Here is a 17,443-nt window from a genome sequence, read left to right as displayed (position 1 = left end):
TAAACTCCTGGGACTGAAGTGGGGGTCGACTCCTCAGAGTGACCCTCCTGGCCCCACTTCTCTGTAAGAGTTGTGTAGTTGGTTACTGTCTTCGCTGTCCTGATTACCGTCGCCGCTGCGACAATTAATCTTTTTGTAACTTATAGGAATATCGACACTGAGTTTCTGCATCACAAATGGGAAGAAAGGATATAAAATCTCTTCACTTCTGAAAGACACAACCAATTGCTCCATCACCTCCAGCAGGGGTGAGCCCCAGGTCCACAACCTCACAATTATGTTGACAGAGCCTATTGCTCCTAAACTTGTGATGTTGACCATCTGAGAGTGTGCAGTTGAAGCCAAGTAAACTATTGCCCAGGTTTGCTTGTTAAATTCCAGTCACAGTTAGACACTCTGTGTTATGCTTGTGCACATTTTAATCTGACCCGCTGGTCACTGAACTGAAGCAGAAAAGGAGGAAACAACAGCATTCCACTCAAAACGCTCACAGTGCCTCCTGCTTTGAAGCAGTGGTGCTCAGCTGAAGGCGCCGGGGTCTACGGGGAAGTTGCAATTCGCTCTTGTGACGTGGATCCTTGTCCAGGCCGTGGTATGGAAGAGGATACTCTTTCTTAGTGTCACGTTCAGACAAGGGTATTAAAAAACAACAACAAAAACACTTGGTTGTGTCCTAACATTTCTGGAGGGGCCCTGTGCTCTGTATCAATCTCTTGGAAGGCTCAGAGTCACCTTTCTCCACAGACCTTGGACTAAACCCAGGAACCAGCCAACATTTCTGTCTTCTTCATCTCGGGCATCCCACTGCTCATTCCTTGAGCTTCAAGCACAATCTCCTGAAATACAAACACTACATGGTAACTACATGGAATCGCGTGCAAATGTGGCCCAGTTTCTCTGCATGGATCCAGCCCTCGATATTATCCTGAAGAAATTTCTTAAGTGGTTTTCAAGCTCTCAGAATTAAGAGCTCTGGAATATCATTCAATAGAAATAGCTTCTAATGAAGGATCAGGATTCCAAGTTCATGCCAACAACTGGAGCCTTGCAAATAAAATCCTTTCAACTTTCTTCGGGAACATTAGAAATGGAAAACCAACCCCAGCAGGTCATTTCATCAATCTCCTGACCAGATAGTCACTTTTGTATTTTTCTTTTGCCCCTTTTGTCAAATACAAGGGTTAAATGTTTCCATTAGTGAAGGGTAACAATTCCCCATTCTAATTTTCTTCTGTTGCACCTCCTTTTAACTCATTCTCCTCTCTGTTGCCAAAACAAATAATTCCAAAACAGATAATTCCATGGTGCCCTTCCTGATGTCTCTTCCATGTAATTTTTATGCTACCACTCGAGCATTGCTTAGCCAGAACATGGTATTCTGATCATTCTCTTACCACATAAGTCAGAGAACCTTCAGTACTCACCTTACTATTACTTTTTCATTTCTAGACTCTTACTAATTAGCCTGTGTCTAATCAACTGCCTGTGTTGGACGCTGCTGGGGAGTGTTTTATGGGTCCACTCACCTGGAGACGTAGTGGTTAGGAGTTTGGCTGCTAACTAAAAGTCAGTAGTTCGAATCCACCAGTTGCTCCTTGGAAACCCTATGGGGCAGTTCTACTCTGTCCTATAGGGTTGCTATGAGTCACAATTGACTCAACAGCAACTTTTTTTTTTTTCACCTCTAGAAAGGAGTTGTGTTAATAGCATTGGCGAAGCAGACTATGGGGCAATGTACTAAAGGATGCTGAGAAGTGACCCCTGGTGGAGACGCACAGTAGACGCTCTTACCAACACTGGTGTTGCTGGTCCAAGTGGCCTTGGTTACCCGTTATCAGTGAGTTGACCCCAACTCATGGCAACCCTATGTGTTACAGAATAGAAGTGTTCCATAGAGTTTTCTTGGCTATGATCTTTATGGAAGCAGACAGCTAGACCCTTCTTCTGAGGAGCTGCTGGGTGAGTTAGAACCGCCAACTTTTTAATTACCAGCCAATCGCAAACCACTTTCACCACCCGGGCTCCTCCATTGCTAATGCTTGAGACAGTTCAAAGTACTGGGAAGTAGTTAGGGACAGTTTGAGATTAAAGAAATCAGGAAGGCTGGCTCCTTCAGCAGGATGGAGGTGACAGCCTCTCCCCAACCTGAAGCAGAGAATCATTCAAGGTATGGCATAGCAGCTTTCAGACTGGCCTCCAGGCAGAGCATAGTGACTAGTGAGGGTGGTGTCTCAGTCTCCTAGTCCTGCTATGACAAAAATACCACAAAATGGGTGGCTTTATAAAACAGAAATTTATTTTCTCCCAGTTCTGGAGGCTTAAACTCTGAGTTCATTTCGGCAGCAGGGCCATGCTCGCTATCAGCTCTAGGGGAAGAGCTTTCCTGTCTCTCTTCCGGACTCTCTTTCAGCTTCTACATCCCCAGACATTTCTTGACGTTCTTCGGCTTGTAGATTGATCCTCACACATTGTCTTCCCCTGCATGTGACTCTGTTTCATCCAAATCAAGGACATTAGCAGAGCTATGCTCTCTCTGTCTCTCTGTTGGCTGTAGGAGAAGATACTTCCTTGTCTCTTGGGGCTTCTGTAGCCCTGGGTGTTTCTTAGCATTCCTTGGCTTGTAGAGAGGTCCTCATACACTGTCTTCTCCTATGTAACTCTGTTTCCATGTCTGTCCTTCTGTCTTACAAGATGCCACTCAGAAGGATCGGGAGAAATGAGCAACCTAGGAGGAAAGACATATCTAATAGATTTTGTTTTGTTTTGTTTTGGTTTGGTTTAATGAATTTCTGTGTAGTCTGTGACTCTTTCTTTCATATGACTCCACAAACATTGGATATAAATTTTAAAATCAGAGTAAGTTCGATATGTCTAGATATCCTATGTAATCCAGGAAAAGACTGAGCTTTTCATCCAGGCTGGTGTGGAGCTGAAATGAAGTCAGCCAATGAGGACCAGGGCGGCCTGATGTCTCTGCTGCTTTGTGTCTATCAAAAGACTTGGTGTTCTCCACTAAGCATGAGATATTGGATGAGTATTGGGCCAGCTAGGATTGGGGACATTGGGTGACAAGCAGGTTGATAGGAGATCATTTCAAAGCTACCTACTTGTGTTTTAAAGGACAACTGCTGACCCCAAGGACCAGCACCTTTGGAGTGTTTTACTTCTCCAGGGCAGAACCATGTGGAGTCTGCAATGGTGTATTTTTCAATAAGCTTTGACTTTTAAACAAGACACTTGGATGATTAGGTCTAAGCCACTCAGTCACACTTAGCAATCATATGCTAAAATTAGCATAGAAGGATGAAGAATAGAAACAAATCTTTATAGAGCACCTACTTATGGATTCTTTCCCAGAAGTTATTCTGTTTTTCAATAGGATATAATGTATATTATTTGGTTAGAAGGAAAAAAGGTCAATGTTTCCCAATATTCTTTTGGCCACTGGAAAGTCACACATAACCACAATTAAGGTGACATGAAAAGTTTGCACTCTCCTGTAACAGTGAGTCTTTTCCATCCTAAGTGATCAGAAATAGACATTTGTAGGTCTCTGTATTTGACTCCCATAAAGTCTTGTATGTGTGCTTCAGCATTGTTCATACAGAAAAGCAGACACTCTGTTTTTATCATTGGGACCAGGAGACATTAATAATGAAAGATTAACTACTGGATTTGATGTGTTGAGCAGCAGTACTCAGGACTGAGCTGCCTGTGAGTAATTAACCCCTGAGTTCTGAGCAGACAGGATCTGAGCCAGTAGCTGAAAATAAAATATTGTTTTTCTGGCTCGTCAACTCTTTTCAAAGAGCTCACACTACTTTATTGCTCTGGTTTTCACAATTTCCTTAGTCAGCAGCATGTGTGTTACACGACCCACTACACTGGGGCTGGTGTGCTGTGTGCCGGAAGCTAAGCTAACATAAGGATTGCGGAGCTATGTTGTGCTAATCAGATGGTGTTGGGTCTTCCATAAGTATGGCTTCTCTGCATTCCACCAACCTCTTATGCCTTCCAAATGTGGACCGCAAACATGGTGACAAGACCCTTTCAAGTAACTCTATTAAGCGCAGTCATCTTTGTCATTGAAATAAAACATATGGACTCTGGTGAAGTCTGTACTACTCCGGATGCTACACTCTATCCAGCACATGTCTACAGCGGAAGTCTACCTCGTCGTGTTATTGATGACATATCACTGCCCATAGTTTACAGTCAACATATTTTACTCTTTGTAACAAGAATATGGTGTTGGCAAAGAATATCGATTATAACACGGACTGCCAGAAGAATGAACAAATCTGTCTTGGAAGAAGTACAGCCAGAGTGCTCCTTGAAAGTAAGGATGGCGAGACTTCGTCTGACATACTTTGGACATGTTATCAAGAGGGACCAGTCCCTGGACAAGGACATCATGCTTAATAAAGTAGAGGGTCAGCAAAAAACAGGATGGATTGACACAGTGGATGCAACAGTGGGCTCAAGCATAACAATGACTGTGAGGATGGCACAGGACTGGGCAGTGTTTCCTTCTATTGTACATAGTGTCGCTATGAGTTGGTGCCAACTCGAAGGCACCTAACAACAACAAGAGTACAATTCCACATGCTTTTGCTGAGCACACGTGCAAGGCACTGGAAGATGTCTATGACGTCTTCCAATTGGTCACAGCTTCCTAGAGAAACTTCAACCAAAACGCTAGAAGAGATGACCCTACCCTCCTGGCTAAGGCTCACTGGACCAGGACGGGGCAATGAACATGAGAGAAATGAATCCACAGGCTAGCCTAGTCCCTCCTTCTCCACCAATTTATTTCTCAGGAAAATTTTGGATTTTATAACTCTCTTAGTCATGCATGTAGTGCAGCTATAGCAGAAATACCACAAGTGGGTGGCTTTAACCAAGAGAAATTTATTATCTCATATTAGGAGGCTGGAAGTCTGAATTCAGGGTGCCAGCTCCAGGGGAAGCCTTTCCCTTTCTGTTGGCTCTGGGGGAAGGTCCTTGTCATCAATCTTCCCCAGTGGAGGAACTTCTCAGCACAGGGACCCCAGGTTCAAAGGACACACTATTCTCCAGGCTCTTGTTTCTTGGTAGTATGATGTCCCCATGTCTGTCTGTTTGCTCTCTCTTTTATATCTCAAAAGAGATTGATTTAAGAGACAACCTAATCTTGTAAATTGAGTCCTGCCTCATTAACTTAACTGCCTCTAACCCCACCTCATTAACATCATAGAGGGTAGGATTTACAATACATAGGAAAATTATATTCAGATGACAAAATGGTGGACAATCACACAATACTGGGAATCATGCTCTAGCCAAGTTGACACACATTTTAGGGGGATACAATTCAATTCATAACAATAACCAAGAATAAAAAACATTTATCTGCAGAGTTTGCATTTTAACATCAATGATTTCCATCATACAGCTAATAATCTGAATCACAAGTCACCATGAGAAGTTTTGTCCTTCCATTTGCTTTATGGAAAACGTTCGCACACATGCTGTGGCAACACCCTTTTAAAGCCTTCCTTTAGGGAAGATGGCTCTTTGTCTTAAGAATTTGAAGTTAAGTAGGTCCTAGAATATTGTACGTGGTGGACTGGACATTAGAAGACTTGAATACGCCCGCTCCAATCTCCCTGCTTCCAGGGCCTTTGCTGTCTGGCATGACCTTGAACTCAAGGTCATCTGTACCATTGCAGTCAACACTGTTTCCTTGAGATAACTGGAGCAGTTTTTACTCCTAACAACAGTACATGTATAAATACATGAGATATCGTCCCTCTCCTTGACGGATTTTTGTCTATTGAAGACAGGCACACAGACAGTTTCACTGCAATGTGGCAAATACTGATTGCATTGGTTGAAGTAACATAGGTCTTGAAATTTTAAGGCAAATTTTCCTTGGATGGAAGAAAAAACTGAAAAATGTAATCCCTTCTCGGTAGTCCCTAGTATTGATACAGTCATTTTAGGAACATAGACATTTTATTACGGCGTGTAAATAAAGAAGAAAGTGCTATGAATTGACAAACTATGTACTTGATTTTTTTTCAGTCCATGATGTTTGGAGTTATTAGTGCTGTATCATTATAACAATAAGAAACTATGCCACATAGAGATAAATATATAGTAATACATATATTGCTTTTGCGTGAATCTTTCTTCGGTATCACCTACTTTTTATCCACATTCTTTTAATCTGTGTCTGTCTTTGTATATCATATACCTACACAATATATTCCAGAGGAAATTGAAAAGGGATGTTTAAATTTATCAAAATATGAATGTTAGCACATCACATTTATTTCATAAAAATAAGTACATCCATAAGTATGCGCAAATCAGCCCATCCCCAGAGGAGCTCTTCTTTGGGAATGTGCCGTTATGTCCTCGCTCAGGTGTGTGGAAACATTCGGGATCAACGAGGCTATGGTGATTATCGGTTCTTACTTTCAATAGCTAAAATATATCAATTCTTTCTGCATTCTAATTAGCAATTCTACACATCTCAGAAGCATACGTCTGTTTTTATTTTTCACAAGTGGATATACGTTCATGTTTACTCACCTAATCTGTATCATTCAAAATGGGAAGCTATTTTAGGCTTTTCCCACAAAATCAAAATCACCCCTCTGAGAACTGGCATGTGTACGAACTTCAACTGATAATTTCTTCAAACCTGTTTAGATGTTGTTCAGGAGTAAATATAAAGAGCAACAGCTAAGTGTTCGGCTGCTAACCAAAAGGTTAGTTATTGGAATGCACTCAGAGACTCCGAGGCAGTAAGACCGGGCGATCTGCTTCTGTATAGATTACGGCCAAAGGAACCCTGTGGGGCAATTCTACACTGTCATATAGGGTCGCTATGAGTCAGAATCAACAACTCAGTAATATGTATGTGTGTGTGTGTGTGTGTGTAAATGTGTATGTATGTGTGTATCTAAATGTGTGTGAATGTGTGTATGCAAATGTGTGTGTGTGTGCTCAGGTGTGTTTACAGTGAGTAAGGAAAAACAATATACAGTGGGACCTGTGAAAGCCAGAACTCGATGGGCTTGCCTTGTTTTTCCAGGTCTTGCAAGTTTTTCTCCTTTGACGGTACAGTTACCAGTTTTCTCTTGCTCTCTGTTTAGCAGATTTAAGTTTTCCTTCACTGACAGGTTTTCACCTCACACAGGTTCTGGCTTTCGTGGGTTTCACCTTGTATCAGTGCATTGCCTCCCATACTCAGAAAATATGTTAACCTAAAAATATTTTATAAAGACACTCTCCCTTATTCCGAAGAATAATATACTTAAAAGAAAACATTTAATTAGGTCCCAGATGACTGTGAAAACTTCAATATATGGCATTATATCTGCGGTTATCTGAAAGAAAGCACAGCATATTTGAGACTAAAAGTAGCTAAACATATTTTACTGCCTAAGATTTAATTTGTTTTCAGTAAACTAAGGACGAAGATATTTTCATGTCATATATGAAGAGATTATGTACATGTCTAGACAATAGAAAAACTCACATACAGTCGTGGGTCGCTTAAGGGCCGCAGTAACGTTCTGTGAAATAGGACGCTGTGTGATTTGGACACAGTGTGGACAAGCTTCACGCCTTAGCAGTGATCGTCAAAATGCTAAGAGGGGTTCGCTTTTGTGTTTGGTCCTCAGTCCACGTCATTAGCAATTTCTCCATATCTGATACAAGTCCCTCTCACATTTTGCTTAGCCTTGTAGCTTTCGGTGGAGCCAGACCTTTAACAGCTTGGAGAACTTTTTCTTATTTTTGAGGACCATCAGGATTGTGTTTGATGTGTTTGATGCACCCAAATCTTGAGCAGTAGCATTCACTGATTTCCACCTTTGTGTTTTTTTAATCACTTTTTGTTTAGTTTCCAAACTGATACTTCTCCTTTGCCTTTTACTGCTTCTATCACTAGCACTGGTTTTGCTGCATTTGGGGGCCATGATGCACTTCACGGTAATATTTTCAAAAGAAAATTAAACACAGAGAGATAACTCTACTACACTCAAGAGATGCACGAACCATGGACCTATATGCGGTCGGACATTGCTGGAAGGGACGTTATGCAGTGCATGACTGTATATGAAAAATTGCACAATGACTCAGACAAGTCTTGATAGCTTAAAAATGAAGAAATAAGGATTCAAGAATTTTTGTTTACTATTCACTTTTGTTTTAATTGTATATCTTGTGTTTGTCTTTTTTTTTTTTAATCCAGAGGATTCCTACCTGGTATGTTTGTTGTAATGGCAGCAGCCTTTGGATCAGAAGACATGGTTTTCAGCCCCAGCTCTGAGCTCAAAAACTCAGCTGAAGAGAAATCACTCACACTCTCTGCACTCTAGTGTTCTTCAACTGTTATTGTTGTCGTTAGTTGCCATCAAGTCAACTCTGACTCATGGAAACCTTACGTATAACAGAACAAAACTTTGCCCAGTCCTGCACCATCTTCTTGATCGTTGGTGTGTTGGAGCCCACTGTTGCAGCTATTGTATCAGTCCCTCTCGTTGATGGTTTCCTTCAACCGTGAAATGAAGGGAATGACCACCCAGCCTTCTGCTAGCATAGGGTCTGCCATTGTCAGCATGCAAAGGGTGTGGTGCAGCCTGTGGTCTTGTCAGGGGGATCCCCTGGCAGTGAGTACAGGTAGGACTGATTTGTTCTTTTACTTTCTGTGCCTTGGGATCACAATCATTGCTTAAAAGGATCGGCATACATCTTCAATGCGCATCATATCAGATAATATTCTGTCTTTCATGAGCAAAGACAGATGCTTATTATCATTTAATACGTCCTTCTTTAGGCATCATCTCATGGGTTTTCCTTTTAGTTATCAGATGCTGTGGTTTGTCAACTGTGGGGAGCGTTTTATGTAAACGAGTATCTGGAGAAATCACCCAATCTTGATTGCCAATGTTGTCTCTGCTCTACTTATATCATCTTCTCTTCTTAGGGCTTATGAAGGTAAGATCCACAAGGGAAAGGACATCGCCTATCTTGTCACTACCATATTCCAAGTACCTAAAAGTGTCTGAAACATAATCGGCATTCAACAAAATATTGCCAAAGGATTGACTGAAGGAACTAAAGTAATTTGTTTTATTATTTGAGATCAAAAGATGTTTCTAAGGCTTCATATGGTTGTGTCTCCAACGTTGGCTTCATTTGCCTTCATTATACTCATCTCCCCCTACCCTCCATCCCCACCCGAACACCAACTAAGTAAGCCTCCCTCGCGACAGGTTGATCCCCAACCTCAGGTCACCCCAAGTCCAGCTCACAAGCCAGGAACTCAAAAGTACATTTCAGAGGCATCTTGGCGACTGTCAGTCCTGCCAAAAGGTTCCTTGGAGCCCTGAACTCTCACTAGCCCTGACCACAGTCGTGAATGGCCTCCCCATCTTCCCTGCCTGTGTCATTTCTCTCTGCCACATCACTAGACTCCGAAAATGCAAGTGTCTGAGAATGCTGTGGGGAACACTTTGTGCAGCCAAAAGAAACCTAGCCTATGAGGCTGGGTTCTTCCTATCTTGCATCATCTTTATTAAGCTTTTCTGGGAAACATGGATTCTTGGTGTCTGACAAGGTTCACATTGCTTATTCAAGGTAATGTTGAAACTTTCCATTTCAGAATAAAGCAAAAGCTAGATATATTCTCACTAGCCATTAAGGCAACCACAAGTGAATTGCTGATTTTTTTAAAGAAATATTTCTAACTCATGCTTTTGCAAGCAATGTGATAGCTATTTCTGGGCTTGGACATTTTCTTGAATAAGAAGTTTGGATTTAAAATGTTGAAAACAACTTCAAATTAAAAAACTAATAAATAAAACATTATGAAAAGTTTAATACTGCATAATCTAGAATATGCAAAGATGCAAAACTTGCAGTTCATTAAACTACAGGGGACATTCAAACTCAAAATAAGGGGCTCAACAGTGGCTGCAATAACTGAAGTGGACTTCAAAAGCACATTTAGAACTTTCAGATTCCAGCCATAGAAAAGATAGGTAAGGTCTCCAAAATCCCAGTATGGCCCCATTAACAGTCATAATTAATGTGGGATTTTGAGGATACAAAGCAGAGTTCAGTGAAGGAGAGGAAAGCAATGTGCATAAGCATATGAGATGTCGTATCCCCGCTGCAGAGCAGGGAGCCTGCTCCATCTTAGGAGAAATCTGGGTTTCTGATGCCATGAATGATTTAGCCAGAGCAACAGAGCTAGTAAATGGCAGAACTGCAACTTGTGACAAAAACCTGTGCTTCTTATTACAAAAATAGTCCCTCTTCACAAAAGTTAACTTAGCTTCTGTTCATGCAGCAGAAGATTATTTCTAATAAAAAGATTACAGAGTGAATAGCCTGAAAGTCATAGGAACATAATTAAAATCTTGGCCCCCTCCTTGTTTGTTATATGGTCATACATAGCTCACTGACCTCACTAAGTTTCCTTCCAGGGTCTCCATTTACAAAAATGGGTAGTTCCTCCTTACTTAGATCCACAATTGACGCCCATGGAAGCAGTAGTCTAGAAATCAAACGACATAGCGCATTGGGCAAATCTGCTGCAAAAGACCTCTTTAAAGAGTTAAAAAACAAAGATGTCACATTAAGGACAAAGGAGCATCTGACCCAGGGCGTGGTGTTTTCAATTGGCTCATATGCACGTGAAAGCTGGACAATGAATAAGGAAGACCAAAGAAGAACTGATGCCTTCGAATTACAATGTTGGCAAGGAATATTGAATATACCATCGATTGCCAGAAGAACAGACAAATCTGTCTTGGAAGAAGTACAGCCAGAATACTCATTAGAAGCAAGGATGGCGAGACTTCGTCTCACATACTTCGGACTTGTTATCAGGAGAGACCTGTCCATGGAGAAGGACATCATGCTTAGTAGAGTAGAGGGTCAGGGAAAAGGGGAAGACCCCCTTAAATGAACTATTAAATTAAATGAATGTAATTTTACTCCATCAGAGTGTATTTTGCGAACTCTTTTCCTTTTCATCACTTTACTACTAACCACAATAATCAAACAGAGAGGGAATAACAAGGACAAGAGAGACAGAGAAGCTACAAATATCTCAAACCTACTACCCTGATGATCTCTGGTGTCATTTTTTTTATTCTTTATTAGAGCCAACTGGAAATTGCCTTCTGTCTTCTAGTTTCAATTCCAAGGGTAGATTCACGATGCCCGGCACAATTCTGAGAGGAGACAACCGACATAACACTGCTTTACATGCCTTTTAGAGCTTTAGGTTAGAGTTTGGCAGGAGGAAAGAAGAGAGAATAAACGACACCCTTTGATATAGGGTAGTTTCAGGGATAACTATTCTTGTTGCCTGAAGTTCACCCCTGTTCCCTTATCCTGGCTGTCAAGTTTTCTCAACAAACACCGCAGAACCTATACCAGGAATTGAGGAGTCCTTTTCAAAAGCAGATTCTGTGCAAGGGAATGTCCATGCATAATATAAAATATTGTTTTGAACTCAAAACGGTAAGCCTCTCAGAAGACTTTTCTAAGTTAGATTTATTAGCTAGATAGGAGCTCTTTCTGACGAAAGTGAGAGAAACACAATTTAAATGTCAGAGAACATAGTACCTCAATCTCACTACTGAAGTTATGTCCACTCAGAAGAATATAGTTAAGAACTAATCAGTATTGAAGGAGAACGTTACATAGACCAGAAGGCAGGTTCATGGATTAGCATGCCACCACTAAGTAGGCAGAGCACACAAGGTGCTGCTTTTTCCCTTTGCAGAAAAATCTACCCAGGAAACCTGTCGCAGATGCTCCTAGTTCCCTGTGCCATACCGCCTGTTCTGGCTCTGACTCGAGCTGAAGCTACAGAAGGTGGACATACCTATTGCCCTCAAGTAGGTTCCCACCTCACCTGCAGTCTGTGCCTCTCAGCTTTTCTGTCTCAGGAGGTTCTTCTTTCTGCTTGCCCTACAGGGGGGTGGAGGTCAGAATTAGGAGGCAACTAAAGGCACTGGTGGATTGAAGGCAATGTATCCATATCGCCAAGTCCCTTTTTACAGAGAGTCATTCTTTCATGGGTCCTCAAGAGGACCCTAGGAAAATTAAGCTTTAATTGCCCACAACAGTAACCAACTCAAGAATGTGCACTTTATTCCCTCTCTCGTTTCCCTGCTCCCTCGGTCCAGCTTCTAGGATCGCCTCCAAAATAAATGATCCCAATTCCATATCCATGCTCTGCTTTGGGGACACCAAACTAAGACAAAGCCCAGTTACAATCAAAGTTTCCTTGGTAATCAGAGAATCTACACAGTGGAATTAATTTCAGTGCCACAAAAGATATAATCATCCAAATTTGATAAGCATCACACTATCATCTTTCATCACTATGGAATGAACCTATCTGGGTGTTCACTCTTCAAGAGGAAGCCCTCTCCCCTGCTGACAGATTCTTACCCCTATCTCCCCTTTTTCCAAGTTCCAGGACTGACTATCCTTTCTTAAAATAACTGTCTTCTTTTAGCAATCAATCTACAGTGGAATATATTTAAGCTTTTAAAAATACATTCCTTTGGCTAGATGGTGCCCGGCTACCACCACTGACTCCTCTGACCTAGATCACAACAAAGGGTTCTAGACAGAGCTGGAGAAGGATATAAAACAAAATTCTAACTCACAAAAAAAAGACCAGATTTACTGGCCTAAAGGAGACTGGAGAAACCCCGAGAGTATGGCCCCCAGACACCCTTTTAGCTCAGTGGTGAAGTTATTTCTGAGGTTCACCGTTCAGCCTGGGATTGGACAGCCCCATAAAACAAAATGCGACTAATGAGGCACAGCAGTCCAAGGACAAGGGCTAGAAAGCAGAAGGGGACAGGAAAGTTGGTGATAGGGAACCTAAGGTTGAGTAAGGATAGTGTTGATGTGTTGTGAGGTTGTTAACCATTGTCATAGGGCATCATGTGTACTGTTAAATGAGAAACTATTTTGTTCTGTAAGCCTTCATCTAAAGTGAGAATAGCAGCACAATTGGAAGAGCATAGTCGATGTCACTGAACTGGGCATGTAGAAAGTTTTGAAATGGTGTATCTTTGGCTATGTATATTTTCACCAAAAAAAAAAGAAAGTCGAGAAGGGAGAGGGTTGACATGTTGTGGGGTTGTTAACCAATGTCATAAAACAATATGTGTACTACTGTTTCATGAGAAACTATTAGTTCTGTAAGCCTTCACCTCAAGTACAATAAAAAAATAAAAAAAAAACATTCCTTTGGAAGGTTGTACCAAGGACATTTTGATTAAGATTTGGGTGTTTCCTCAACTCTTCAGCCTTGCATTCGGACATTATTGCTTGGGGAGATTACCCGGTGTGATGGCTAATGTCATCCATTCTATCCTGATTTATCCTTACTGCATTCTCTGAGAGTCCCACCTTCTGTACATGTTTGAGAGTCTCCATGCTGATTTTCTTTGTATTTTTCATACTTATCCCAGAGTCTGGCATGAAATAGGAACTTAATAATGTCTGATTACTTAAGGCATAGTGAAAGTGTTTGAGCACTACTGGGCCTTTAAATACATGCCATCATCCTTTCCAGATTTCCTTGGCCCAGTTTTACTCCTGCTCAACATTTTAGGTAAGTTCTTCTCTTAAGGAGGGCGCATATGGAAGACTGTTTGTGAAGTCCATTTGTCAGGAAGCAGCACTGTACAAACAACAGATGTATACACATCTGTATAAATTTCACAAGAAAATCGTCTTAAGAGCTTTGATTCAGACTTGTTTGCTTTCAAGTCTCTTAGAAATTTTATCTGAAGATGTTTTTAATTTGAGTTTATACTTTTCATCATAGGTTTACATAAGACTTCATAAGTACATGTGTATTTGCACCTGTGCATGCATGCACACACATACACACACACGCACACACATACACACACACGCACACACATACACACACACACCAGAATACCAATGGAATGGTCAAGACAAAAATTACTTCGTAAACACTGCTCTGGACGTCTTTTGAGTGGGGACAGAATTAATGTGCTTTTTGTCTGACATGTAGCTTTGTTTATGACTCGCTAAATTCATATGTTGAAAGTCTGTGAGCTAAACAAGTCCTGTATGTGAATTTACAGTTTCCCTTGTGGATGTGATGCCTTTCGTCTAGGGTCGCTATTCATGGCAAAGCAAATAACAAGAATCACAGTGAAGAATTTCCTTTCACAGCACTTAGGGAATGTTTATTCTCCCTTTTCTTCTCCTCTCAACGCTGTGCTTGCAGATATTGGAATACAGGATTTCTAATGGAGATCTTTTGTTGTTGTTGTTGTTCTTTAAGAACACACAGTCATTGAACATAATCAATTCTTTGTAACCCACACATGTGCCTTCATAACCTATGAGACCACCTCAGGGTCACTGGATGCATGCGTGCTGGAACCACTGGCCTTGTGATTGTTGGCAAATGCACTCTCTCTCTGTCTCAGATTCACCACCAAAGAGAGCCTTTATTAGCCCTCTCTCACAGGGCAGTAGAAAGGAGTAAATCAGTTAATAGGAGAGATCATGTAGGGTAGTCCCTGGCCACAGGAAACACTCTTTATGTGAAGCCATCGTTTATTTATAGGGGTGTGGCACAGAACTTAGTATTTAATGGTGGGTTATCAGATACGACAATAAAAACACAAGCAGCAAAAGACAAAATAGATAACTGGAACCTCATAAAAATTAAATACTTTTGTTCATCAAAGGACTTTATCAACAAAGTGAAGAGATAAGTCTATAGATTGGGAGAAAATTTTGGGAACCGTTTACCTGATAAGGCTCTAATATCCAAAATATATTTTTAAAAGTTTACAACTCAGCCACAAAAAGGCAAACAAACCAATTTTTAGAAAAAGGCAAAGGATTTGAACAGACAGTTCACCAGAGAAGATATTCAAATAGCCAACAAACACATGAAAAGATGCTCAGTGTCATAAGACATTAGGGAAATGCAAACCAAAACCACAGTGAGTTACCACCTCACTCCCGTTGGAATGGCAGTGATTAAAAAAGTGGGAAACAAGGGGTGTTGAAGAGGATTTGGAGAAATTCAGACCCTCATCTATTACCGGTAGATGCAGCCACTGTGGAAAACAGTTTAATTGTTCCTCAAAAGGTTGAACATGAAATTACCATACAACCCAGGGATCCCAACCCTAGATATGTACCCAAAAGAATTGAAAGCAGGAATACAAACAGAAACCTTAACGCCAGTGTTCATTTCAGGACTTTTCACAATAATCAAAAAGTGGAAACGACCTAAATGTTCACTGACAGATGAATGGATAAGCAAAATGTGATGCATATGTACAATGGTGTATTACTCAGCCATAAGGAGAAAATCTTTATACATATCACAACATGGATAAACTTTGAAAACGTTACACTGATCAAAATAAGTCAATCACAAAAGGACAAATACTGTATAACCTCATTTATATGAAATAAGTAAATATATAGAAACCAAAGCTTAGTAATGCCTCCTGGGGTGGAAAGAAGGGGGAAGGGGAAATTTTTAATTGAGGGGGGACATAGAACTTACATTAATGGTGGTAGGATAATTAGGAAAAAGATGGAGGATGGGCACAAGATGGAGGATAGAGGATGGACACAAGAAGAAGCATGGACACAAGATGGATACAACCTGGATGACTGAAAAAAGATGTAGGGTGGACACGAGATGGAAGATGGACACAAGATGGAAGATGGACACAGATGGAGGACAGGCACAAGATGGAGGATGGACACAATACGGAGAATGGATACAAGATGGACAATGGACACAAATGGAGGACAGACACAAGATGGAGGACAGGCACAAAATGGAGGACAGATAAAAGATGGAGGACGGACACAAGATGGAGGATGGACACAAAATGGAAGATTGAGACAAGATGGATGATGGACACAAAATGGAGGATGGACACAAGATGGAAGATTGAGACAAGATGGATGATGGACACAAAATGGAGGATGGACACAAGATGGAAGATTGAGACAAGATGGATGATGAACACAAAATGGAGGATGGACACAAGATGGAAGATTGAGACAAGATGGATGATGGACACAAAATGGAGGATGGACACAAGACGGAAGACTAAAACAAGATGGAGGACGGACACAAGATGGAGGACAAATACAAGATGGAGCATGGACACAAGGTGGAGGATAGATTCAAGATGCAGCATGGAAACAAGATGTTGTTGTTGTTAGGTGCCCTCAAGTTGGTTTCGATTCAGAGAGACCCCATGTACTACAGAAAGAAACACTGCTGAGTCCTGCACCATCCTCACAATCGTTGCTATGCTTGAATCCATTATTGCAGCCACTGTGTCAATCCATTTCATTCAGGGTCTTACTCTTTTTTGCTGACCCTCTACTTTACCAAGCATGATGTCTTTCTGCAGGGAGTGATCCCCACTGATAACATTTTCAAAGTATGTGAGACATAGTCTTGCCATCCTTGCTTCTAAGGAGTATTCTAGTTGTACTTCTTCCAAGACAGATTTGTTCTTCTTTTGGCAGTCCATGGTAAATTCAGTATTCTTCGCCAACACCACAATTCAAAGGCATCAATTCATCTTCAGTCTTCCTTATTCATCATCCAGCTTTCACATGCATACGAGGCTATTAAAAACACCATGGCTTGGGTCAGGCACACCTTAGTCTTCAAAGTGACATCTTTGCTTTTGAACACTTTAAAGAGATCTTCTGCAGCTGATTTGCCCAATGTAATGCGTCTTTTGATTTCTTGACTGCTGCTTCCATAGGTGTTGATTGTGGATCCAAGTAAAATGAAATCCTGATGACTTCAATCTTTTCTCCATTATCATGATGCTGCTTATTGGTCCAGTTGTGAGGATTTTTGCTTTATGTTGAGGTGTAATCCATACTGAAGGCTGTGGTCTTTGATCTTCATCAGTAAGTGCTTCAAGTCCTCTTCACTTTCAGCAAGCAAGGTTGTGTCCTCTGCATAACCCAGGTTGTCAATGAGTTTTCCTCCAATCCTGATGCCCAGTTCTATTTCATATAGTCCAGCCTCTTGGGTTATTTTCTCAGCATACGGATTATTGAATAAGTATGGTGAAAGGATACAACCCTGACACACACCTTTCCTGACTTTAAAACACCCAGTATCCCCTTGTTCTGTTCGAACAACTGCCTCTTGATCTGCGTACAGGTTCCTCATGAGCACAATTAAGTGTTCTGGGATTCCCATTCTTCACAATGTTATCTGTAATTTGTTGATTCACACAGTCAAATGTTTTTGCATACTCAATAAAACACAGGTAAACATCTTTCTGGTATTCTCTGCTTTCAGCCAGCGTCCATCTGATATCAGCAATGATATCCCTGGTTCCAAATCCACTTCTGA

The sequence above is a fragment of the Trichechus manatus genome, unplaced genomic scaffold, assembly GCF_000243295.1.
Source record: "Trichechus manatus latirostris isolate Lorelei unplaced genomic scaffold, TriManLat1.0 scaffold00002, whole genome shotgun sequence".
NCBI classification, from domain to species: Eukaryota; Metazoa; Chordata; class Mammalia; order Sirenia; family Trichechidae; genus Trichechus; species Trichechus manatus.
This window is presented reverse-complemented; position numbering follows the sequence as displayed.